At 34.0% G+C, this 24,910-nt stretch overlaps 1 pseudogene; it reads left to right on the forward strand.

Annotated features, from left to right (window-relative positions):
- The first annotated feature begins 2,771 nt into the window (after positions 1 to 2,771).
- On the forward strand, positions 2,772 to 24,049 carry LOC149888479 (uncharacterized; annotated as a pseudogene).
- Positions 24,050 to 24,910: the final 861 nt, after the last annotated feature.

The raw sequence follows: 24,910 nt of genomic DNA on the forward strand, positions 1-24,910 counted from the left end.
CAATTAGAAATGAAACATTGTCATCAAAAATTCAAAAAGAAATGACACTATTTGAAAATGTTGGTACACGTGTCGATTATTTAGCAAGAGTTTATTCTTTTCTAATGACCCTGAAACCGACGAGTGTCGAGGCAGAGCGGGCATTTTCTTCCGCTGGACTGTTCAATACAAAAATTCGTAATCGTTTGGGCGATGAAACTTTGAACACATTATGCTTCCTGAAGTCGCATTTCGAAGCACAAAAAACATAACAAACCTCCTTATTTTTAACATAATTTTTTAACATTAATTAACATGTAAAATTTAGTTAACATGTTAAATTAAATTCATTTAATAAATATATTTTTAGTTAGATGTAATGTTTTAATTCTACTTAATACTATATAGATGTTGTATCTGCTTTTCAAATCCCGGGATTGAAAAGGACCTCCGGTATTGCAATCCCTAATGGTTTCATTCTTGAAAATATTTAATTCATTTGACTTTTTTTTTTGTTTTGGTTTAGTTAAAGTAAAAATGAAGCAGATTGAGTAAAATGGCGAAAAATAAAATTGTAAAAGTACTGAATTGAGTTATTTCAACAATTTATTGCAGCTAAAAAATCAGTGAAACTGAACTTATACAACCTTAGAAGGTATAAATTCAACAAGATTGTCTTTTACTTTCAACAAGTTTAGGAGTATTATTTACTTCATAAAAAACTTGTGACAACCAGGGTCGGACTGGCTTGAAAAACGGCCCGGGAAATTTGGTCACGGCGGCCCACTTCATTGTATGTTGCATATATTTAATATATATACATATATATATATATATATATATATATATATATATATATATATATATATATATATATATATATATATATATATATATATATATATATATATATATATATATATATATATATACACAGTGGTTTTCATAAATTTAGACGCACTCATTTTTTTTTTACATGTATGTAAGAAAATGCTTAAAATAAAAATAAAATAAAAGTGCTACCGCTATGTTTGATATATAATTTAATAGAGGAAGTGAAACTCTATTATAAAGTACCTTAATTTTTTTTACAGGATGTTTATTACTCATTTTATACAAATTAACACAAAAAAGTTAATTGATAAGCTTGATTTTATTTTATTCATAAATTTAGTCGCACAATCAAAAAAGTCTTATACCTTGTTAGTTGATTGTATTTAGTAATTTTTAATTTAATGTAATTAGTAGTTTTTTCCCATATTTCTCATTAATAGGCCTAAATTAATTGATTTTGTCAAAAAACCTTATATAAATATAACTTACCTGGAATTAGTTAATCATTATTTAATAAATAAACAAAAGTTAAGTTAGTTTTGCACTAAAAAGACGCGAAACATGGGCAAAAGACATATCACTCAAGCTGAAAGATGGCAAATTATTACTCACATCAAAGAAGGAACCAAAAGTAATAGAGAAATTGCCAGGTTAATTGGAGTCTCTAAGAAATGCGTTCGGACAACGAAGCGAAACTTTCTTCACACTAGTGGTGCCAGCGAGAAAACGAGGCCAGGTAGACCCTTGTCAACCACCAGAAAGGACGATAGTGCCCTTTTTAGAGCTGTCAGAGCTAATCCAAGAATTAGTTACAAAGAATTGAACATAGAATTCAATACAAATCAAAATACATCTATTTCTAAAAGCACAGTCCGTCGAATACTTATCAAATACAAGATTGGAGTCTACTCTGCTTTGAAGAAACCGCTCTTGCGTCCATATAATAAACAAAGGAGACTAAAATGGTGTCGTGAAAGAAGGTATTGGACAACAGAACAATGGAAAAACATTACGTGGAGTAATGAGAGTAACTTTGAGCTGATCAATCGCAAATCTAACATAACAGTCAAAAGAATGGCTCACGAAAAGTATTACACCAGGCACATTAGACCGACTGTATAAAGTGGAGGAGGTTCGATAGGAATCTGGTCATGCTTCAATTACAAAGATGTTGGTATGTGCCAAACATACACCGGAAGAATCAACTCCATAATATACGTAGAAGTACTGGAAAACAAACTCCACCAATTGACCTGTTTATGCTCAATGATAAACCATGGAAACTTCAACAAGATGGCGCTACTGCACATACTGCATACTATACAAAGAAGTGGTTCAACGATAATAATATCAAGGCAACACCGTGGTCTCCATACTCACCTGATTTGAACCCAATTGAAAACATTTGGGCTTGAATTGACCGTGAATTGGCAAAGGTTCAAATTTCCACATTGGCAAGCTGAAGGACATCCTTAAGGAGACCTGATATAGGGTCCCAGAAGCGATGTGCAAAAATCTTGTTGAGTCTATGCCTAGAAGAGTTCTTAGTTGTATTAAAGCAAAAGGCGGATACACAAAATAGTGATTGGTTCATAAATTACGCCTCCTAATGTATCGTGCGTCTAAATTTATGAACAATTTTTTTTGTCTTATTTTTTTAATACCATGTAGTTGTACCTAAGTATTACTTAGTGTTTGTATTTTTTTTTTTGTAAATTTTTTTAAATTTTGTATTCTGTATGTCATATATCAGAACGCACTTTTTTTTGCGTATTGCGTATTGAGTATATTACTCATATCATACTCAATACGCAACTCAACTTACGCAATTTCTTTGAGTATAATACTCAATATGCAACTCATAGTACGCATTTTTATTGAGTAGCAATACGCAATACGCAACTCATAATACGCATATTTTTTGAGTATTTTGCGTAAAAAATACGCAATTTTTTTGAGTGTAAAATATAAATTAGTTGTTAAAGTATATATTTTTATAAATAACAAACAAAAACACTAAATTATAATTTAACCATTATAATTTGTTTTTTAAGATAAATTATTAAGGTTTGCGTGTCGAAAATCACGTCTTGAAGCCTCTAGGGAGTAAGTAGCATTGCTTTTAATGACTTTATGAGCTTGTTTCAAATAACAATTTACAGTTTGCTGTTTTACAAGTTGATAAACTTTGAGTTGCTTTGTTTTGTAAGTTGATAAACTTCTTGCGTTTGTATTTGAAATAATGACTTTTTTAATAATTTTTTATTACTTTTATGAGGCTATAGATGTATATAAGATGCAAGTATTTATCTTTTTATCTATAGTAAATAAGTTAGATAAATAAAATAAATCATTTTAATCTTTTATCTTATATAAACTAAAGTAATTTATATATGTAATGTAATTTAAACTAGTTTTATAATATTGCTTATTTGCTTAGCAAAAGTTTTATTTTAGATTTTTTGCTTTAACATGTATGGAAGATCCGCCAAACGAAAATTAGGTTCAGACTCTAATGTAAAGAGTTTGAGAAAAAAAAAAGAAAAAAGTATAAATAAAGAAGATAAAGAAAATCAGTCTGTAAATAAACAAATAAATTCTGACAGAAGCAATCGTGCCTTAGCCGTATTGTCGATTGAAAATAGTCAACCATCGTGCAGCGAAAGCATAAGCAATGCTTTATTAACAAATATAAGTATTAAACGATATGTTAAAGAGATTAATGAAATTAAACATAACTTGAAAAACAATAAATTTCCGCGTAAAATTTTCAAATTTGGTGACACTGAAAAAACTTACAGTTCGGTTTTAAACTTTTTTCATTGCCAAACCGAAATCAATTTTAAACCCGGAAAGAAAGAAAAATTACATTTTACCTGCATTTATTGCTATAAGGTATTACATGAACCACTAGGTAAAAGTGGTAATTTTTTTAAGCATTTTAATTCCACACAATGTAAGGGCAAAGACGATTTTATGGCTTGGAAAAAGGCTTATGATGATATAAGTCTTGATAATGATGATGACTCGTTGTTAGATGACAATATTATGGATCTAACTAAATATGTAATGTCATCCAATATGGCAACACAAGAGCTAGGTAACATTCATCTAAAAAGACTTTTAGAGCGTCATAAAAATCATTTACCATGCGAGAAGTCTTTTGTCTATAATATAGTTCCTATGGTAGTTGAAAAGGTAAAAAAAACAATCACTAACTGCCTTAAAAAAGCCAAAACTATTACATTAATAGGTGATATCTGGGATGGCCGCCAACTGGCTGATTTTTTTGCCTTATGTTGCCAGGTTACCTTTGCTGATTTCAGTAAAAAGCTAATAGTTCTTGGTCTTCAACGAATGAGTGGCCCACATAATGCTGAAAATATTATATTGGTTTCAGAAGAAATATTAAATCAATATGATTTCGATAAATCTAAAGTTGACGGTTATGTGAGTGATGGTGGTAAAGCTTTTCTTAGAGCTTTTCCACAAATGCTCAACTATGAATTGGAAAACGGCAATTGGATTGAAGAAGACTTTTGGGAAGAATTGTTTGAGAATGACGACATTGATGAGAATGATCAGGAACTAAAAGATTCACCTGAAAACAAAATTGAACCTGAAATTAACGAATTGCTTACTGAAGAAATAAATCCAATCCAAAATGATATTAAATTTAGCAAACTATCTAATGAGATTGATGCTGAGATTGATGCTACTGGAATTGATGATGCTGATAATTATGAGTTTGGGGATCATAGTATAGTAGATCAATTAGAGTTTGAACTCGGCAGCAGAAAAGTACCTCGTTTTGCATGCACAAACCACAAATTTAATATTTCAATACGTAACTACTATGACTTGCCGATTCTGACGCATTGACATTTTTATAATTCTGCATCCTGATTTTCTGCAATCATGAATTGTGAATTCTGGCGCATTGACATTTTTTTAATACTTAATGAATTCAAGATGGCGTCGTGTTTTTAATTTTCTGCAATCATTTTTGTTGACTTACCTTTTTGTGTCTCTGCCTCGTGTTCTGGACTGAAGAGTTGATCATAGTTCATAAATGTAAAGCACGGTTTTAGTTTGTAATGCCCAATGGCTAGCGTGTGAATTCCGTCTTGCAAGATGTGTCTTTTGTCATCGTTAGCGCTGAGTGCGACTTTGTTGATTTCTTCGGTGTAAATGTTATGCTGATGTGATCGGATAACGTTCATGGATGCAAGCTTTTCATTTCCACTTAATAAGCAGTCTTTATAATCTTGATGAGTAATGTGTTTTTGAACGACTTTATTTTTAACCCCTTTGCATCTTTTCTCTTCTTTTTCATAGGTTTTGTAAGAGTAGAGCTTAGGACGAAGTCCAACAAACTCTTTAATTATTTTTCCACCAGCCTCGTCTTTGAACATACCTATAATCTTATTATTTAACCCTACTTTAAACCCAGCGTTTTCAATAGCAGGATGGTCTTTAGAAAAGTTGCTCGTGTCAAATTTGGTTTCAAGATCGCCAGAAATGTCTTGATAAAAATCTTTCGTTTCGATTTCATAGATGAGCGAGTCAGTGTCAGTCATGAGTAGTTTCGCGCGATCTCCGTATTTAGGTTTGATATAGTTGTAATGGAAATCAAACATCAAAGTTTTGCTTATGTCTAGAACGCTTAGTCCTAAGTAAACAGGCTTGTTGTAAAAGAGTTTTGTTCTTTTCATATGAACTGCAGTAAGGTTTTCATCAAAAATGGTATTTCTATCATAATTAGACTTTCTTGACAATTTCAAGACTTCTTTTCTTGTGGTGATTAGTTTAATATCAACATGCTTTCGAATATTCTCCATGGTTTTTCCAAAGACAGAGTTATTCATGAGTTTAAAAAATTCTTTTTCAAACTCGTTTTTAGCTTTTGCTCTTAATCCAGTGTTGAGATCGATGTATTGTTTCATGAAGGGTTCTTCTTCAAAGGTGACACCTCGATGAATTTTAGTAGTGATCAATCCAAGTCGTTCATAGAGTTTTAGGTTTTCATGATGAATGACGTATTTTTCTTTGTTGTTTAAATTAGGAACGAGCTTGTCCACTTTATTAATTTTTAGTCTTTCAGGAGCTAAAGGATAGTCGTTGTGTAAATCGTGTAGGCTTTCGGGATAGGTTAAATCGACTTCGAGAATACAAGGCATGGATTTCCAATTTAAAAGTTCATCTTCAGTCATCCATCTGAATCCTCTAAAAGGAAGAGGCTTACACATAGCCCATCCATATAAATTATTAGCGTCTGAATACTGAATGAATTTCGAAGGTTGTGAAGGATCATAATCACTCATGTATTTGTTGTTAGCAGTTCCATGTCGTTTGCTGATCATGCAAATTCCACCGCGTATCCCTTTTTCTATCATATTAAGCATATCAATATCAGACAGAAGCTCTAACCGAATTCCAGTTAGTTTTAACATGGCATCCCAACCCAAACCAGGTGAGGTGTAATACCAAGCAGAATCAAGCTTGTAATAGATACGGCACACGTCTCTGAAATTTTCAAAGATATCAGCAAGTATCAGAACGTCTGACTTGTTGTACAGTTCTTGATAATCTTTAAACGTTTTACATCCAAATACATCCCAAACGTTTTTTGCATGCGCATAGTCTTCACAGCTTATTCCCTCATCATTAAGTTTGGAATAGAATGCTTCAATAGGAGGTAATTGCGTTTCGGAGAACTTTTCAATCGAGTCCACCCAGTCATAAGGGTAAATACCTTTTTTTCTTAATAAATCAAACTTTTCTCCAGAGTAATATTGAGCAACGTTTTTGCATTGGTCGTTGTTTAGATTTTTAGCTAGATCTTCTAACTTGAAACTCATGAACCTGTAGCTGTCGATAAACCTCAATTCTTTCCATACTTCCTGAAGTTTACCTTTCTTATTAATAAATTCTCTTACTTTGATTTTTTTCGAGAAACTGATATATTTTTCTTCATTGTTGGGTACGCAATTGAGCTTTCCACCTAATTTCTTGATGAACAAATGACTGTCATAACCGGACAAATTATGGAAAATGATGGGTATGAATTTTGGAAGTTTATAATTCAAGTTGCATTTGTTATGAGCAGCTCCTCGATACTTTCCAGTTAAATGACAGTGATCCCACACTTTGTCACTGTTAAGATCTGATTCACAAATATGACATAGAGTTGCAGTCTCAAAATTATTTTCATCCTCATCCGTTACCACTTTCTTTTTTACTATATCAATCTTGTCGAGAATCTTTATAAGGTCGGCTTCAAGCATGGTTATAAACTTTTGAGCTACGTCATCCTCTTCGCTTTCAGCTGTGTACATGACTGGTTCTCCTTTGTAAAGGCTATCGTCAAAGCATTTGATATAATAGCAGAAGGAGCTTGGAACGTGCTTTTGATATTGTTTGGTGTACGACTCTTTCGAATTCGGTGTGCAAGTGTTAAGAGGTTTGATGAAACTTTCAAAGTCTGCATATACAACGTATGGAACTCTCATAGACTTGTTATAGTTTTTAAAATGAACGGTCGTTCTTTCTTTAGGAAGTTCGATTCTTACTGCATCGTTGTCATAGCAATAAGGTTGATGCTGTTGAAGCTTTTCTTCCTGGTCATAACCTTGTAAGCAATTTCTGCAATAATACATTTTGTGCTGATGATTTGATGTTTGTGTAGATAATAACCGACTCAAACTTTTAATCACGCAATAATGGTCAGTGTCTTCGTTTGAAATAAGCAACAAATCAATGCAGTGCTTTCGATCTACAAAGTCAGATATTTTCAAAGGGTAAAGTTTTTTATTTTCATACCCAAAGACGTTGATGCTAATGTCTGGATTATTTTTCTCAAACTTATTGATTTTATTAAGCTTGACAGGAAACTCCATTCCTTCCCAATTCAGTTCTTCTGATTTTAGAACCAAGTCTTTATCAATTCTTTCGTTGTCTCTATTTTTTAAATTCAACGCTCGAGTGACTGACCATTTAAAGCATTGATCGTCCTTGTTTTCCATGTTGATGATTGCCTTTTTGTCTTTCAGCTCTTTAGACAGCTCAATATAGGAAGAACCGCTGATAGGCTCGTAATCAGTAAAGTTAATGTCCATTCTTAAAATCTTAGATATAGTGCAATTAGATCCTAAAGCATTGTATTTGACACTACTTTCCAAGACTTTTCCTTCCATTTCACCCATGAGCTCTCTTACATTTGTAGTTGCTAGAACAATCTCTGATCTTGATGAAAAGCTTGCTTCCCGAGTCACTTCTTCACCAGTCATCATGCTTACAGATTTCATTTCACACGTTAAAATAATTCTTACCTTTGTATTTCTTTCCCCTTCCATGGTTTGAATGGCAGACTCTCTCACCAAATTAAAAAAGGTTGCAAGGTCGTTATATCGAGAAGAAGGTCTATAAGAAAATTGTCTCACAGAACCCTCCGCTGAATGTTCAGTCATTTTAAACTTTACTTTAATTGGTTTTGGTACAGGCTGTTTATACTCTGTTTTTGATACAAGCGATTTGATAGACTGTATCTTTTTATCGATTTGTTTTGCTGATTCACTTACCTTCTTCTTGACTACTTCAGGAACGTAGGGTTCTATCCATTCTTTAACATCATTAAACTTAGTTTTAACATAGGATGCCACACTTTTTGTAACTCTCGTCAGAGTTGAAAATAAACCAGGTCTTGGTGCTGGAACCGGTCTAGGTGTAATAACGTTTGTTGAATCCTCGACTGATGTATCAAGAATAGAGGGTTCATCTCTTGTCGTCTGATTTTGCAAGAGAGTAGAAGGCTCGAATGAAATCAAGTCGCTAGACCTTAGTCTTGGAGCTGGAACAGGTCTTTCAGAACCAACAGCAAACCTTACTTTTGTAGGCTTTACAGAAACTTTTGTAGGCTTTATTGAAACTTTTACAGCTGGTCGAACAAACCTAACCACGGTAGATCTTTCAGGCAGCGGTCTTGTCTCAGTCGTTCGTCTACGAAGAGTAGCAGGAGCAGAGAAAACTCTAGGAGGCTGCAAAGCCATTATAAGTTCTCCCTTTCTCATTTTAGAGTATCCTCTTATTTTCTCCTCTTTAGCAATTTCTTTTAATTCTTTCACCGTTTTGTTTTCCATTTTATTAAAACAAGATTTTTATTTATATCATTTTTCAATTTTTTAAATTCTTATATTGAATTTAAAAACTTCTTACTCCAGAAATCTCATATTTGTATCCATCTACTACTTTTCCATTTCTACTTTCAAAGTACTGCCATCCATGTCCAGTCTTTTTCTGTGATTCATAAGCAGACTTGTATTCCACCACCTCACCAGTATCAACATGAGTTATTTTCAAACGTAAAGGATTATTTCTAATTAAACCAAGTCTAACATATTTAGGATCAAGAGGCTTCTTTTCTTTTTTCTCATTTTTTCTCGGTCTTCCCACTGGTCTCACCTCTTTCGAGTTTTCCAAAATGGCATCTTTATCAATCAAGTTGTTCTCAACCGCAATCATCATGAGCGACATTTTATTGTCTGACGTTTTGGAAACATTATTTTCTTTTAACAAATTTTTCAAAAACTTTCTTGTGTATGTCATATTTTTATTATATCAAGATTTTATTTAAATCAATTTTTTTCATTTCTAACATCTGAAGAAGTTTCATGGATTCGAAGAATCTTAAAGTTTTCATACACAATGTCATTGGAACCAAGCGAATGATTTAAAATTGCGCTTTTTAGATTTCCAGAAATCTTTTTCTTCTCCTCGAAATCACAATCCAAACCAAGCACATAATTGTCAATCATTCGTAGCTTTTCTTTTTTAGGCAAGACTTTCCAAGTACTGAGATGCTCTTTGATTTTCTTTTCCATTCGTGAATATTCTGTCTCACCACTCCATACAAGTAGGTAAAGCTTGTCTCTCTCTTCATCACTGTACTCTTTTGGAATATTAAAATTTTCGTTTTCAGTGACGTAAACAGATTCGTGAAACACACCTGTTTTTCCAAAAGCAAGAAGCTCAAGATGTCTTTTTTTATTTATGTCAGCCTCTTTGATACTACATTCTAGAAAAAATGGAAAAAACTGTATCATTTTATTCTTCTTTTAACAGATTTAAATCCTTTTTAGGTCTACCCACGGGTCGATCTTCCTTCACGTCTTTAATCAATATGTTTTTATCAATCAAGTTGTTTTCAATCGCAAGCATTAATAATGACATTTTATTGTTTGACGTTTTGGAAATTCCGTTTTCTTTCAGTAATTTTTTCAAATCCGTTTTCGTATATCTCATTTTTTATTTTAAAAATATTATTTTTGAAAAACATTTCAATGAATTGGATGCTCTGCATCTAATAAACAAAAGTAAATCTGTTTCCATCTGATTCAAGGGTATACAAACTATCGGAAATGACGATAGCAAAGGCTTGAGTGTTTGCAGGAACGTTTGCATTGAATGTCGCTTTTATTTTCATATCTACCACTCCAGATTTTAACCTCTCAGACTGCTTGCTTACGTCGAAAACAAAAAGAGGACAAATGTATCTATAATTTAAGGCAGTCAAATTAGGTTGAGATATAAGTTCGTTTATACCATAAAGTCTATTGTCAAACTTAGAGGCGTCTCTATATGCTCTTGAGTATTTGTTGTTATTAAAGTCTAAATCGTAATCAACAGCAGGATACCTTTCACTGTTTAAAGTGACATACATGTTCTTCAAGTCGCAGTGATTAAAGACTGCAGGATTCTCTACTTGACTTCCAGATTTATTGGTTTGAAATCCAACAATGACATACCTTGGTCTTTCACTACCAGATTTTGTGCTTAGCGTCCAACTAAAGTTGTTGGATACAGGAACAGCGATGGTGTCACATTGTCTAGATCTGAATGAAATTGGAACCTTTACTTTTGCTTCAATGATTTTGTAAAGATTGTTACTAGCTGCGATAGAGGGTGTGACATGAGGCATAAACAAGGATAATTTGCTAAGATCTATTTTTCCTGCAGCTGCTGTTTCTGCTCTAAAAATAGCATCACTATCACTCTTTCTCACAAGAGTAAGTTTATGACTAAGTCCATAGATCACTTTATCGTAATCGTCGCAAAATCCAAAAATGTGCTTTAAAGGAATGCAGAACGAAAACGATCCTTTTTCTTCACTTTGCTTGATGATGTAATCTCGTCCTTGGATAAATCCAGTGTTGGCTTCATTTGCTAAAGCTGATGTGTCTCTTTGCCACAGCTGATTCATTCCTTCAGAATATTGGAACTCTACTGGATATTTGAGGTATCCAATCATGGTGGTAGCTTGTCCAGGTTCGTAAATGATTTCTAAATCTCGACTATCCAAACGATAAGTAATCTGCCTGAACAGATACATGATGCCGTTGTTAGCAAGAGTAACGAGGTCTGCATCAGCGTAGGAAGTTCCATCTGCTTTTAAAAGTCTTCCTTCAACCAAAAGGTATGCCTCAGATGGAAGCGTGAACAAATCTTGTTTCTCAATATTGATCCTTATTTCTCCATCCACATTTAGATTTTTACTCTCAGGCTCGTATTCATGAAACTCGAATCTCTCAATTTCTTCATCCACAATAATCTCTTCTGTAAAATTTAAAACATCGGAATTTGCCATTTTTATATGTCGAAGAAAAAAAATTTTTTAGATCCTCATGCAATCAAAAGTCCATTTCCTCTTTTTACTAGGTCTTGTATTCTAATCGCGTTGTTCTTTGACAATCCTGATCCAAACATAGAATATTCATCTATAACTGGTGGTGCTGCTGCCGCTGCTTTGTTAACAATGCTTGAAATAATTTCCTTGCTTTTAATACTGAGATCATTCTTTGCAGCTTCACGCGGTTTTGGAGTTCCAGTCTTGGCATACAATTTCTCAATGGTCTTTTTACCTTTATCAATAGCTACGTCTTTAGCAGTGGAAATAGCTGCTGAAGCCAGCTCTTTTCCTGCAGATTTAGTAGCCATGATGGCTTCTCTTCCCAGTTCAGTTTTTGCAATTTTATTAGCCAAAGTAGATGCCGCTCTTGAAGCGCTTGAAGATGCTGCTCTTCTCAAGAAATTCTTAAGCGTGTCCATGATTCCACTCCCACCTACAATATTCTTCTTAACATATCTATTTCTATAAACGATCATTTTTTTATTTCCAAAGATTTTTTTATTTCATATCGATATACGCCATCATAGCCTTGTACTCGTCTTTATTAATCCTATTCTGTCTCAACAGCTCGTCGCAAATGGAAACAGCCACATTTCTAGATCCTTTATTTCCAGCATGCCATGCAGCGATGCTCAAGTTGAGATTTTCCACAAGAGCATTTGGATCGCTTGGAAGAATAATCACACCATTGCCTTTTTTGACTTTGGTTTCACTTTTAATTTCTTCCCAAACAGGCTTTATAAGTTCTGTGTATTTCGGACTTTTGGAAGCTTTTATCCTGTTTGGATTTGATTCTGAAAAAATAGATCTACTTTGGAAAAGAATTTTTGTATAGTTATCCTTATCTTCTTTGCTTATAACGCTGCTGTTCAAAAACTCTTTTGAAATGTTCGGATTGGTTAGCAACTCCCAAAGACCTTGTGTTCCTTCATACTTTTCTCCTCCAACAATGATATCATTTCCATCCACCTCCAACCCCATTTTTCCAATGTGCATTTGTTTACCATCTCTACTAATTTCATAAGCTCTTTTTTTAGAACTTTTTACAAAACGCTTATTATACCTATTTAAATAAACGGATGAAATGTCTCCTAAATGATTTGTCTCATCAAAACTGGGAGGCACTTGTTCATTGCGACTTTCTTCAATGCTCTTGATCATCTTTTCATTGCTTTCAATCAGAGGCTTGTAAAGCTTGCTCAAATCAGTCTGAAGATTAGCATCATAAATATTCTCATTCAAACTATCTTGATAGATTCTTTTTCTTCTTTCAACAAATTCTTTCACCAGTTCATCCCTCTTGTTAGGGTCTAGTATTTTAAAAAAGGACATTTTTTAAAACGCAAGAAAAAAACTTAAACGCAAACTTATCTACGTTTTACGACTACGTTGATCCTTTTTTAGATTCGCTTGCGAATCCATGGAAAATCTATGATTTTTTAAACATGTTGTTGAACGCTTTTATTGCATCTTCTCTTCCTTTTTGGATCAACGACTCTTTAGTTATCTCGTCAATGTTGATTTTTGTTTTAGTTCTTATTTCTTTCATCAGACTCTTAAACTTTTGAAGCTCGTCTAAAATCAATTCATACTCTGAATCGCTCACAACGTTGTCTACTAATGCCTTTGAAATGTGACTGTTGATGGTGTTCAATTTCGACTCTGCCAACACTTTAATCTTTTCATGCTTCTCCGCTTTTAATGCTAGTTTTTTGTTGACTTGTCCTCCTACAATGGATAAAAACCCCATTCCAATAGCCACACCTTCACACGCAATCGCAATAGGAGCAGCAGCGATGGTGCTCAAAGTTCCAATTCCAACAACTCCAAGTGCAACACCACCTGCTTGCAACGTAGAGTCTACAAAAGAAATGATTCTGAAAGCGCGATGATACTTTTTGCTGAGATGCACTCTCTTTTTCCTCTCGTTGTCCATCTCTTTTTGGACTTCGCTTATTTTTTGAAGACGGTAAATGTGTCCTCCATCATCTACAGGAGCTGATGGAAGAACTGGATAAAGTCCATGCGCTTTTGCGTTAGATTTAGCATCGTGATTGTATTCCATTTTATATTAAACGAAAAAAAATATTTTTTTTCACTCATTAATGAAATTGACAAAGCATAAACTCTCCCCTTTTTTAATAATGACATCTGACTTGCTGTTATTGTAAATTTCCATGATCACATTATCCACCGACTCTGATAGTATGATGCTGTGACTGAAATAATCCAGTTTTGATTTTAGGCTTTCCCTCAAATTCACTAAAGCTAATCCGCTTTTAAGCTTTATTCCAAACATAAAAGTTATTTTCTGATGACTCAGTTTATTTAATGTGATGTCTTTTTGAGTAAATATTTCATACTTACTTCCCACTTTTACAGGAGGATGCTTCAAATACTTGTCAAAAAAAAGATATGATTTATGGCGAGCCTTTCGATCGTTATTAAAAAAATTTTTTTTATGCACATGATTCTCCATTTTTATTATCACAAAAAAATTAATTTTTATAATACACCATTTTATTCTTTATATGTGAGGAATAAAATGATTATCGTTTTAAGCAGCAGAAGCACACACTCTATATTCATCCTTTTTAAAACCTTCAATCAACGCCTCAATCTTTAATCTATTTCTTTTCTCCTCCTCATCATTGATGTAAATGATAAAGTTGTTTCCACCCGTTTCATTACGCATATCTTGTAACAATTCATTATATATATAATCATCATATTCATTTTGTTCTTCAACACTCATCGAATTGTAATCTAAAACTATAGTATCATTGTAAGGTCCATTGTAAGGCAAATCTTCAGGATCATCATCTTCAGGGTCAACCAACATATGCCAATTGTAAGGCCTATCCTCAGCAACAGAACTATCATCGTCTTCGCTTTCATAGAGTTCATCGCACTGATCTTCTAAAAATTCATTATCTGACATACTCATTGTTATTTTTTATATGAAAAGAAATTTATTTAAGTCATTTTCAATTTTTCTTTCATCTGTACATTAGATCCATGTAAATCCGCTTGCGGATTCATGGAAATCACTAGTGATTTTTTAAGCGTAATAATAGGCTTGTCCTAGAAGAAGGTAAAAGCTTCCGGATTGACCAACTTGAGCATCACCAGAGTTGAGCGTGACAACGAGTCTTCTTCCAGCTGCAACAGTAGGCATAGAATCTGCTTCTCCAAAATTTCTGTAAAAAGAGATGGTGGTGGCGGAACCGATGGATGAAGTGGATTGATACAAAAGTCCAGTCGATTTGTTGTTGAAGGAAGTCACATTTGATCCATTCCATGACGACAAATAAAAATCTTCCAATCCAGAGGATGAAAAGAAGCATGTGCTGTCACCGTCATATCCAGGAAAGTAGGTGTAATTGTTGGTGTTGTACGGTGTCCAAGGAGTGAGTACAGTACCGTTACCTGGAGGTAGATTTCCGTCGTACATTCTAACTCTGGATTCCCACCAGTTTCCAGAGGCGCCAATGATGTGCATCCTGATGTATTTCAACGACACGCCATTTCCTTTCCCGCTGGTGTTCAACAAAACGTATTCGCTGCCATAAGTGGTGTTCAAATATCGAAACGTTCTACAGTACAGCTTGTAAAGAGGGATGGTTGCAGGAATGGAAGCAAGTGTGGAAATGAACGGTTGAATCCAGTACGTGATGGCAGTAGCATTTCTGTTGACGAGTTGAATGGAGACGTCGTTTCTGAAAGGCATGTCCAATGTGAAATATCCTCCCAAGGAAGTGGTGTTAAACATGTTGCATCCCTGCAAAGAATTGGTGTAAAAAGCTCCTCCCAATGGTGAAAAAAGCAAATCAGTAGCAAGTCCTGTTTGGTCCACTCCAATTCCTTCCGTGGTTTCTGCATAATTCCCCACATTGATTTCTCCGTCAGTAAAGATTCGAATGAAAACTTGACCTGGAATATCCGTTCCAGAGGAGCTGTATAAAGCCAACCATAATCTTCTCAGCACACCAGATTTTCCAGAAAACGCAAACACTGGCGAAGTCGTTAACGCTGCTACGGTCTGAGACTTGAACCCCAAACTGGTAAAACTAGATCCTGGAACGACACTGGTCAAACTTGATTTTTGCAACAGCAAGTCTACATAATTCTTTGTAGTTCCATCTTGCGCGTTGGTTGGATCAGTCACGTTGATCAATTTGTGCGAATTCAAATCCAAGTCTGCTGTACCTATGACTGCTCCACCCGAAGCATGCGTGTCTACATAATTTTTCGTAGCTGAATCCGAAGCTGATGTAGGTTCAGCCAAATTAGTTAGTTTATGAGCCGTCATGTTAATGTCGGTGTATGAAATAGCGTTGTAAGCGACTTTGGTGTCTACATACCCTTTTGTTGCAGCGTCTTTTAAAGCGGTAGGATCGCTCACATTAATCAGTTTGTGTGAATTCATGTCGATGATTCCAGTGATGGTGCTGGATCCGTCTGTTTTAACACACTGACTTGAGCTGACGTCAACGTAGTTTTTGGTGGCAGCGTCATGCAAATTAGTTGGCTCATTCAAATTGATGGCTTTGTGAAAATTTAAATCCAAATCTGTAGTTCCAATCACCGTTCCTCCTCCTGACGAATGCGTATCTACATAATTCTTCGTAGCTGCATCGTGTGCGTTGGTGGGTTCACCCAAATTGATGATTTTATGAGAGTTGTAATCTAAATCTGAAGTGATGGTGCTGTTTCCATCTGTTCTGACATAGAGATCACCTGTTATAGCTGTTGCTGAATAAGGATCATAAAAATACCTCCCTAATTCAGTTCTTCCAAATTTGTCAATCATTTTTTAATGAGGGGAAAAAATTTTTCACCAAAGTGTGTTAACAACGCTTTGAAAGTTCACCCCTTCCTGTAATTTTTTCAAGACGTAGAGACACAAGTGACCACAATAAGACGTATCACCAAATTGAACTCTCTCGCTGTTATAATAAACAGGGCTTTTCAAATAATGAACTAGCTCGACAAGAGGAGGCTGGGCATAAGAGTCAAAACTGTATTTCTTATCACCGTCTTTATACCAACACACCCAATGAAATCCATCTGTGCTTGAATCTCCTGTGTTGACAATTCCACATTCTTTTTTCATTGTCTTTTCTGGCAATTCATCCCTCACAAAAACACCTCTAAAGTTTTTAATTTTAAGCTTTTTTGCAGCCTCTATTAATTGAAAGTTGGTAAGAGGTTTGTTCGGTAGTACAATCCCTTCAACGTTGATCATTTTTTAAAATTCAGAAAAATTTTAAAAATTTCACATGTGAAATTCTATGTATTCAAAGAATCTAAAAAAATTTTTTAATCCTGCTCTATTTCATCTGATTCTTTCACCTCTAAATCAAAGTCTTCACACAGCATCATGCTATGAGGCAAAGACGCATTTTTTATGATGACAGCCTCCACCAGTTTAACTTGAATAGACACAATCGAAGGACCAATATACACCCCCTCAATTCTAAGTCCTCCAATAGCATAACATCTTTGGTTGATAAAATCATGTCCAGAGCATTTGACCAAATTTCTATTACTGCGTTTTCCTTTAACTCCATTTTGTATATCAAGATTTGTTTTCTTTCTATGGAATAAAGAAGTAATGAGTATTTCATCTTGCACATTTTTAGTAAACGTCTTTGCATAAAAGACTGGTGTAGATTCAGCATTATCAGCTTTATATTTTAAAATACTCAATTCTTCTGAATTAATTTGCTTTTTTCTTCCTCCTTTTTTAAGTTTGGTTGACAATTTATCTACTTCACCTCTAATGAACAAAGTAATCTTTTCCATCATGCTAATAAACTTTGCTTCTTCTTCTGTCTTTCCCTTTTTAGCATCAAAGCAGACAAAAGACATTGAATAACCAGTCAATTTTTGTGTTGCTGGTTCTTTATTCTCGCATACACCATACGAAAATAAGATGGGAGATCGTAATACAAGAGGAGCGTCGCCATTGGAATAAGAATATTTTAATGGTATTTTTTGATAAGTTACTGGTTTGGTCGCTGAGTAAATTTCTCCGACTGATAATTTACTCTCATCAAAACTTTCAATTGTAATAAAACTCATTTCTTTTATATAGAAAAGAAAATTATTTAACTCGTTTTTCGGAATAATGAAAATCTACGATTTTTTAGATCATTTTTTTCATAGAAATCACTTCTTTATTGTTCACCCAAGAGTTAAAAGAGTCTGGATATCCTAGCCATTTGACTAGTGATCTGTTCTTTTGCTTTCGAATGACTTTTTCAATTCTGAATATGTCTTGTTGAGTCTTTTGCATTTCTTGTTCATAAAATGTACCTTGTATTTCTTCATTGTTAGCATCAGCGATTTTATACGTAGGTGGATTCGTATGCTGAACATTTGTCACGGTAAAAACCTCTTCAGTCCATCTCGGCGTATACCCCTTTTCAAAATGAGACTTCTTTTTTACGATCCTCACTTTGTCACCCATTGAAAATTTTGGTTTTGCTGGTAATGTTTGATCCTTTCCATACAGGTTCCACCATACCCTACCTTTATTCTTTTCATCGCTAGCTTCCACTGGAGTCATTTTGATGGAAGAGTGCTTTGTGTTGTTGTAATTTTTCACCATTTCATCTAATACGTCAATGTATTTATTGGTGTTGTTGGCTGAAAAATATTTAAACATTCTCTCTTTCATCGTTCTATTCCATCGTTCAACAACAGAACTTTTTTCTTCATTTTCAGTGGAGTATAATTGCACACCTATAGCTTGTACATGCTTGTTATAAAATTCTTTACCTTTATCCACCCACATCTTTGTACACTTTCTCTCCTCAAATATTTTTCTTAGAGCGTTAGCTACATCAACTCCAGTTTTACTCTTTAACGGAACGATCCATCCATACTTTGAAAACACGTCGATCACCATGAGCAAATATTTTACCCCGTTGTTGAATTTTGAAAACGAATGCATGTCAACCAAATCAGCAGCCCATATTTTGTCGATGTCGTTCACAAACACTTTTCTTCTTTTAAAATGATGTATTACTGGTTTATGAAGCTCCTCTGCAAGCTGATCCGTCCATTTCAGGTTCTCCGGTGCTTTTTTTTAAAACCTAATCCGAATTTAGCTTTGGCTTTGATGATGGGAGTGATCAGTTTTCTTTCGTTAATCTCTTTTTGAGTGGGGTTTGGAATGGAGTTCATTTCTTCAAGCATCATTTGATCTGCTACATTTCTGCTTTTAACATCGTTTAAATATTTGTAAGCTAAATCGTGGTGGTATGCTGCATTGTCCACTCGATCTACTGGTTTGCTCCAATCTTGATACATATCGGTGGATGTGAGTCTTTTGTCTAAATTGGTTCCTGGTCCTGCAAAATTCATCCCTGGAATGTGCATTTCTCCTGGAAACTTTGCCCATGGAAGCTTTATTTTTTTCGAAAAATTGTTGATCGATTCCACCAAGTCTCCTCCATTGACTTCATTCGCAGAAACAAACTTGCATTTGCCTCTTCCACAGACGGCACAAGTTCCTTTAAGCATATTTCTATTGCTTTTGCTTATAGAATGGTATAAGTTGTTCGTTTCTGTTTTCCTTTTGCATTTGACACAATACATTTTTTTTATATTCAACATAATAAAAAAATGGAAGTGATTGATTTGTCATGGAATGTAAATAAAAGCAAAAGGAAAAACAACAAGCTTTTGCCTAGAAGTATACGCGGAATCATTATTGGGAAATCAGGATGTGGGAAAACAACGTTGCTACTCAATTTACTTTTAAGACCTGGGTGGTTAGACTATAATCATTTGCAAGTGTTTGGAAAATCTCTTTTTCAACCGGAATATAAAATACTCAAAAACTCGTTCGAGAAGAAATTGCCAAAGGAAGTTATTCTTAATTTGTTTAACATTCAAAACAAAATTGAGGAATTAAACGTAAGCCCTGAATGCGTTATTAATGAAATTTCAAAAAAATGGGATAACACAGAAGATATGGAATGCCAATTTTTCGAAACGGCTGACGATGTGCCTAATCCTGAAGATCTTGATTCATCCAAAAACAATTTAATGATCTTTGACGATTTGCAATTGACTAAACAAAACAAGTGTGAAAAATATTACATCCGAGGAAGACATTCTAACGTTGACTGCTTTTACCTCGCTCAAAACTATTTTATGCTGCCTAGACAAACCATCAGAGAAAATGCTAATTTCATTTGCTTGTTTCCTCAAGACTTTAAAAACATAAACCACATTTATCAAGATCATGTTTCAAGCGATATGAAAATAGAAGAGTTTAAAAAGTTTTGTAAATATTGTTGGTCTCAACCTCACGGATTCGCCGTCATTGATTTATCCTCTAAAAAGGATTGTGGGAAATATCGAAGCGGATTCGACAATTTTTATTTTCCCAACTCTATATAAAAAGATGAGCGGATTTTATCTCCTTACAAAAGCAAAAAAAGAAACTCCAACCATAAGAAACAGCGTCATCCAAACCGAGTTTGACAACCCGATTGAATTTGATCCTAATAAAAAGTATGAAATGGCTCTTGTTGGCTTTGACACTATTCACAGCTATACCAACATCAATTCGACAAATAATGTTTTCAGATACAGCCCCAACGCCGGTTCAAACAGCTACACCATTTACATCGAAGAAGGAGCGTATGAAATTAGCGAGATTAATGATTATCTTCAGAAGGAAATGGAAAAACAAGTTGGAACCTTGTATAGAAAGGGTGGTGTTGTTATCGGTGCAAACCTAATGACTTTAAGATCTACTCTGAAATTTGGAAAACCTGGAACTACAACAAAATATTGGGTGGATTTCAACGTGAACAACAGTTTAGCTCCTGTTCTTGGATTTAATAAAGCAGAATATACCTATGTAGAGAAAAAAGAAGATCCGACTAATCCGGATAAAGTCACAAGTTATATTGACTATTACGAGTCTGAAGCACTTTCGAGAATAGACGATGTAACCATCATCAGAATCACAAACGATGTGATTGGATCATCTTATGATAACGGAAAAAGAACATCTGACATTTACTCTTTTCATCCTGACACTCCTCCAGGCTATAAAATTAGCGAAAAGCCTTTCCACTTGATATACTTACCCATCATGGTTGGTAGAATTTCAAGAATGGAAACAAGAATTTTAGATCAAAACGGTAACTTGATCGACTTTAGAGGTGAAGACATTATCCTCAGATTTCACGTGAGAGAAAGAATAACCTCTGTGCTTCAAGACCTTTTTACGAGCAGCGCTGTTCAACGATAATTTTTTTCTTTTATTTTAAAAATGAGTTACCAAAAAGTAAAATTAAACATTTCACAAAGTCAATCTGACAAAATAAAAAAAGCGATTCAAGACAAGACTGATGTCAATATAAGGCTATCTCATCAAGACTTGAACGGTGAACATATTCTCGCTATTACTCATGCGCAATTGAACAAAATTACAAAAGCGTATGAATCCGGTAAAGGAGTCACTCTTAAATTAAGCAAAAGACAACTTGCACACAACTCAAGCATTGAAGGTGGATTCATCGGAGCTCTTCTACCGTTATTAGGTATGATAGGTAGCACTATTGCTACAAGAGTAGTTCCTGCTCTCGCCACTGGATTGTTAGCAGGAGTAGGCTCTTCTGCCGGCTCTGCTATGGTTGATAAAATTGCAGGAAGAGGAATCGTTTACTTGAAAAAGAATGGAAGTGGAATGAAAATGACTGCTGCAGGATCAGGAGTCTTTTTAAGACCTTGGGTGAAACCTACTATTGGTGAAGGACTCTTTGTTAAAAATGGAAAAGGCTATCAATCTATTGGATCTGGCTTATTGCTCGGACCTAACTCACCCTTTAATAGCATTCCCTTTTTAGGTGCTATTCTATGAATAAACTCTTGTAAATTTTATATATAAAGATATATAAAATTATTCTTTAATTTTACTCATATTGAAATTTGCTTTCGTATTCTTAACAATATCTTCACTATAATCACGATAAATTCTTTTGTCATCGTTAGCATGCACTAAACTTCTATTCACTGTTTTTCTCATTTCAATATGATTATATGTATCAATAGCAGATTTTAATCTTATTAAAACTTCTTCGAATGATAGCATTTGAATCATTTGTATAAACGATTTTTTAACACACTTTGGAAGCTTTCGAACGTTTTTTTCTAATTTAAGATATCTTCTAGATTTCTCATCACGATATTTCACTTCTTCATTATTAAGAATATAAAGAAGATCGAATTCATCTATTTCATCCATTTTTATTACATAAGAAATTTATTTAACTCAAAATTCAAATTTTTTTTCATCTGTACATCGTTTACTGTAGAATAGAAAAATACGATGACAAATTAAAAGAATGAACTCGCTCTCATTTAAAAATGAGCATTGTCTTATTAAACACGAAAATTATGGACAAGTTTGACAAGGATAATCTTGATGATATCGAGCACTTGAAATCCGTGTTTCTTCTTTTGGAAAACAAACACGACCTGTCGGAGGAAGCTCTGAAGCATCTGTTGGAGATCAAGGAAGAATTGGATAAACGTAAGACCGAGAAAATGACTTTTATCGCCAAGACAAACCACCTCATTCAGCGATATCAAGACATCCTGCAGACGCAGCTTTCGTTTGAGGATCGCGCCAAATTTGACGAAGAAAAAAACCAGCTTCAACGTCAATATTTTACCATTGCAGAAGAAACGCTTTCTCAACGACAGTGGACTGATATTAAAATCACTCAGAAACTCGTCTCGCGCACCAAATGCAAGTTTTGCATCAACGACGATCCCAGCCAGTTTGAAATGAACGACAGCAATAAAAAATTCTGTCTCGTGTGCTCGGGGCAGCAAGAAATGTTAGAAACAACTGTCCCGTATAAAGACTACGACCGATCCAACTCGATGAACAAATACACTTACTCGCGCATCATTCATTTTCAAGAATGCATCAAACAGTATCAGGGCAAACAAAAATGCAAGATTCCTGAAGAAGTCTTTGAAAATTTGGAGAAAAAATTTAAGGCGCTCAACTTGCTGATTGATTCTGAAAACACCAACGTGAAATACTCTCGCATCACCAAAGAACACATTTTGATCTTTTTAAAACAACTCAACTACACGAACCAGTATGAAAATGCCAACTATATCTATTACGTGCTCGTCGGTAAACGAGACGATATAGAATATCTGGAAGAGCAGTTAATTAAAGATTTTAAGGATTTGTCTTTCTTGTACGATCTGGTGTATGGAAAAGACAAACCGAAGGAATTGAAAAGAAAAAGTTTCATGAACGTGCAGTACATTTTGTTTCAGCTGCTCCAAAATAGAAGTCACCCGTGTCGCCTGGAAGATTTTTCAGTTTTAAAAACCATCGACAAGAAAAGATTTTACGACGACATTTGCTCCCATCTGTTTGAAAAACTCGGATGGAAATTCACACCCACCTTTTAATTATAAAACCGTGCTTTACATTTATGGACTCTTCAGTCCAGAACACGAGGCAGAGACACAAAAAGGTAAGTCAACAAAAATGATTGCAGAAAATTAAAAACACGACGCCATCTTGAATTCATTAAGTATTAAAAAAATGTCAATGCGCCAGAATTCACAATTCATGATTGCAGAAAATCAGGATGCAGAATTATAAAAATGTCAATGCGCCAGAATCGGCAAGTCATAGTAGTTACGTAATACTGTGAGGTCATGCAAACGATTGAAAACTATTTTGTCATTGCTTTGTTCATTTGCTAAAAAAACTCATCAGACAATTCAAATTGCCCGAATATTTCAACAAAAAAAAACATAGATTAAGAAACGAAAATTTAACTCGTTGGTCATCAAGTTTTTTAATGTTGATTTGTTTTTACAAAGCATATAAAAAAACATTGCTTTGAAACTATTAAATGTCCAGTTACTCAAGCAGAGATTGAATTCTATTTATCATTGATGCTCCCAGCATATAGATTTACGCTTTTGAATCAAAGAAATCGCGTACATATTGGTGACTTGGTACCAAGTTTACATTTATTAATTATGCAATATGAGGAAATGGCTAAAAAAGATGATAAAAAGAAAAAATTTTGCGAATTGCTGATAACTAATGTAAAAAAACAATTTGAGCATGAGCTTAACTCTGCTGTTTATGCAGCTGCTGCAGTTTTAAATGTTTCTAAACTTTATCTATGGTATCAAAGACCGATTGCAAAAGCCACAGTCAGTTTGGGACTAAGTTCATTAGTAAACTTGGCAATTGAATTTAATAAAAAAAAACGAAAAAAACGATTTGACAGCAAGTGGTTCTAATAATAGTTTCTCTCAAAAAAGTGTTCCTGACGATGAAGCCTTTGATCAGTTTTATCAAAGCATAGAATTGGATCAGGTAGAGTACAATAAAAAAGAACTTAGCATCGGACACCTAGCTGACAAAGAAAGGAATAACTTTGTAAACATTTTAAGAAACCATAATTTCACCAACAAAACTCATTATGATGCATTTTGGTTTGAGAAAAGAAAAGAATTGCCATATCTTTATAATTTGTGTCTCATGTTTTTTAATATACCGACATCCTCCGCTTATGTTGAACGTTTTTTTAGCATATGTGGTGTAGTTAATCGAAAAAGAGCCGGCAACATGACCGATGAAACACTAATAAATCGTGCCTTTTTAAAAAGTAACTTAACCATACTTAATGAAATGGCTGAGTGAAAATAATTCTTCAGTTGTTTGAAAATTTTCTTCATTACTTTTGTTTTTGTTTATGAATTGAAAATACAGTTTAGAAAAATATAATTTTTTTTTTCTCTTTCATTTCGTGTTTCTGTTTGTTCATTATATAAAAAACAATATTACTTTTAGAACAAAATTATATTTTACACTCAAAAAAAAAACGCAAATTACTCAAAAAAAAATGCGTATTATGAGTTGTGTATTGAGTATTCTACTCAAGAAAAATGCGTACTATAAGTTGCGTATTGAGTATTATACTCAAAGAAATTGCGTACGTTGAGTTGCGTATTGAGTATGATATGAGTAATATACTCAATACGCAATACGCAAAAAAAAGTGCGTTCTGATGTATGATATATATATATATATATATATATATATATATATATATATATATATATATATATATATATATATATATATATATATATATATATATATATATATATTATTTTTATCCTTTTTAAACCAATAATCTTAAACAAGTTTAAAATTTTACATTTGCAATTTTACACTTTATCACTTGTAGCAGCGTCATTTGCTTTCTTTGCGCAAATAGGCCTCTTAGAATCGGCCTCTAAAATGTAACATATACGACCGTGTACTATAGTAGGCCATGTCTCAACCTAATAAGAGTCTCACACACGTTACAAAACATTTATGTGGAA

Source organism: Hydra viridissima, unplaced genomic scaffold (assembly GCF_058129835.1).
Source record: "Hydra viridissima isolate aposymbiotic clone 2 unplaced genomic scaffold, HvirCarnegie_v1 scaffold_5, whole genome shotgun sequence".
In the NCBI taxonomy this organism is placed as follows: domain Eukaryota; kingdom Metazoa; phylum Cnidaria; class Hydrozoa; order Anthoathecata; family Hydridae; genus Hydra; species Hydra viridissima.